Raw genomic sequence first — 3,768 nt, 5'->3', positions numbered from 1 at the left:
GTGGACCTCTCTTTGGCATTTGGATCTCACATGACCCATTTTGGTGGACCTGAATACAAGAGTCTCTTCTTGTATGTATTTTGAGTTTATAGTTAGTAAATTCGCGTGCACTTTTTTTAAACTCTAATATATGATACACGTGTTCTACACGTACATACATACTTTTTATGTTTAATACACGTTTAAATAATTTTCAATAATACAAATAAATTTTATCTCTATTAGAGAGATAATACAAATGATGATATAAATAGATGGTAAGAATAACATTTTTTAATATTAAATTCAAAAAGGCTTATTTTTAGCTACACTATGTAGAACTCCATTTTGCTTTCATTTTGCCTCCTGGCTCTTGTAACTTAGAAGCCACCTCTTACTTCTTAAAACTCAAAATTTGTTCCATTTTGACTTGTGGACTCTCTTCTTCCTAAAACTTATATGTCACGTCTTTAAATGTATGTGGGATCATGTTGGCCAGGGATGGGGTGCAATTCCCTATACCCTTTCCGTGTCCCAGTTCAGATTAGTCCTTGGTTGAAAGCTTTGGGATATTGAATATCTTTGACAAAAAAAACCAACCAATAAGACTATGCCACATGAGCATTAAATTTGATTATAAATCTCAATTATGTGTTAACATTCTAGACTTAGAAAATATTAAGTTTAAAAGAGATTGAAGAGATGAAAACTAAAAAATAAATTGATTTTCCTGGTGCACCCAAATCAAGCCCACATAAGAGATTAACAAATCTAAGGCAACATGGAGAGAATTTTGAGTTTTATAGAGATGACTTTCAAGTTTCAAGGGCAAAACGCGATCAAAATCAAGTTCCACGGTGCAAAGTGAAGCGAACTTTGAGTTTCAGAGGTAAAGTGGCGACTTTTGAGCTGTAATGAGCAAAATTAGATTAAATTCGAGTTTCAGAGGATATAGCTAAAAGTAAGTCTTTAGTAAAAAGGAAAACTAATGAAAATGATTCCAAAACTTTGAATTTTAGCCAAAAGCTAACACACCCCGACCGAAGTCGAGGCGTGCTAGCCGTCACGTGAGAGTGACGTAGCCAAGAGTGCAAAAGAAGTAATTAAAAATGTGAACAAATTAAAAGCAAAACTAAAACTTAAACTAAAAATAAGTGAGTATGCGGAAGTGGTCAAACCCAAGTTACAAACATTCAGAGCATAGGTAATTTAAAGGTGCAGTCGAACTAAGTACTAAATACACAACCAGAGAAAAGAACCCTACATAATTTAGTGGAATGTCAAAACTGTTGGGTAATCCTCGTGTGCCACACAGAAGAACAACTATCTAGTACCTGGAGGGACGAAAAACAGAAAGGTGATTGGGCAAAAACAAAGCTTTAGAAAACACATTTCTCTTTTCTGTAAGTAATAACCCTTCACTGTAAAACCCGTATAGTTTCCAAAAAAATAATATTGTGTAAGTATGAAAATCAATGCATAAGAGCAGTGAAAACATGAGCATGCCACGTCACAACATCTCAGCAATAATAAATGTAAGTCAGGTGTGAATCAGTCTAAACTATCATGCCAGTCAGAGTCACCTAATGTGACCTGTACGACTGGACCTATTGCTCATCAGCCTATGCTTGTACACAAGTCGAAGTCACCTAGTGTGACATGTACGACAGGGCTAGGTGTACGCTCTAGTGCTACGATCACATGAAGGCTAGCGATAAATCGCGGGTTGCCTACTAGTCGGAGTCATCTAATGTGACCTGTACGATAGGGCTAGCACCAAACTTGGATCCAAGGCTAGCGATAAAAAAAATTGAAATCTTGTATATGTCAGGCGTCAGGGGAATGGCTTGAATATACAATTAGGTGTTGGGGGAAGTGCCTGTTTACTAAAGTGGAAATTGAGAGTTTAATTACAAAAATTGGGTTTAAGGGATGAACGAGAGTTAACTCATACTCTAACGTATTTGGAGCCAAGTGGTATAAGCATGGTATGGGAGGTGCATGCTTGAATGCCTTAGGTATGTGTTAGCAGGATTAGAAGGGAGTGAGTACATTCATGCATCTCATTTGCACATATTTCATGCATTTGAAAGAATTGTTACAATTTAATTATTATTTTGTTGGTACTTTTTGTTGTAAATTAATTTATGTACTATTCTATTTCCACTGTGTATTCAATAATTTTTAATAATTTAATTTAATTTTTCCACCATATCTTGGTTGTAGAATTTATTTCTATAGCTAAGATATGACTTACATCCTCGCTCATGAATAGTCTTTATTCGTGGGTCAAGACGTGACAGTTTTTCTAATAATAGTGCATCACTTCACAAACACATCAGGATACATTCTAGGGGCTTTTAGATCCAGGTCCAAAAACATAATGTTTTTAGAAGTGAGTCTAGTTATCGAATTATATGTTTTTATTTCTTTTATACTTATTTAATATTTTCTAAAAATATTCAAAATCAATTAAAATCTTTTAATATTATGCATTTTCCAACTCCAAAATAATTTTTTTTGTAAAAATCAAATTTCTTCATAATTATCTCTTTGATTATTTCTTTTTATTTATTTATGTTTTGTTATTTCTTATTCTTCCTCTTGCTTTAACCCATTTATAGATTTTATTTTAATTTTTATAATCAACCTATATCACAGGTTAATTGTATTTATCTACCTATATGACATATTTTTTTTCATAGTCAACCTGTCACAGATTAATGTGTCTTGCTTGTAGGTATATTATGTTTTTTTTTTCTACCTTTTACTTAGGTTTCATAGCTCACTTATAGGTATATTATACATTCATATATTTATCACTTGAGTTAGGGTAAAATATTTTGCAGATAGATTTATGTTAGTATATTAGTTTTTTTGTTATAAGATATTAATTTGAAGAGATAATTATTGATAATTAAATTTTTACAATAAATTTTTACATAAATTTTTACTATAAATTTTTTAATTAAATAATTATTGGACTTATTTTAATAAACTGGACTATTTCTACTATTGACTCAAAAAATTGGACTTATATCAAGTTTCCCTTACATTCTATACCTTTGCAGGAAATCCTCTGGGCGGTCCTCTTTCAATACTTTATGTATATAATTATATCATTCCATAGTAATTGATCGTCGATTTAAAAGACGTTCAATAAGTTGTCCAAATATAATTATAAACTCTTTTAGCACGTGGACTACAGCTTGAATTGCCATCAATAAATATTTAATGGTTTCATAAAGTTCTTCTTCCTCAAATTCTTCTTCATCAGTTTCTTCTTCTTCTTCAATTTGTTCTTCCACCATCTTCTCCACTTCCATTTCTTCATCCACTTCCATGCTTGATTGAGATATTATATAAACTACTCGACCAAATAAACAAAATCATAAAGAAGTTAACAACATACCCAAATACCACCAACCACGAATTTTTTACATCGAAACCATCATCTAATCTATATACACACACCACAATTAATCTATACACACACACCATATATGATTACTAAATAGCATCATCATCATCATCGTCTAAAATTACTAAACAGATATCTACACACACATTCCATCAGCATCATCATCACCACAATTATTCTAAACACATACATTCCATCGGCATCATCATCATCTCATCTAAAATTACTAAACAGATATCAAAATATATGATTGAAAAAAATAAGAGGGGGAAAGCAGCAAGCTTTTGCCAATTGCAGCAAGATTAGTTAACTCCTTGGCCAATTGATGACCCCCTGACTTCACATGAACATACACCACAAAAACCCCA

This window comes from the organism of the source record quoted next, unplaced genomic scaffold (assembly GCF_019419815.1).
Source record: "Pyrus x bretschneideri cultivar Hongxiangsu unplaced genomic scaffold, Pyrus_bretschneideri_v1 Contig16, whole genome shotgun sequence".
Taxonomy (NCBI): Eukaryota; Viridiplantae; Streptophyta; class Magnoliopsida; order Rosales; family Rosaceae; genus Pyrus; species Pyrus x bretschneideri.
Note: the sequence above shows the minus strand (reverse complement) of the source record.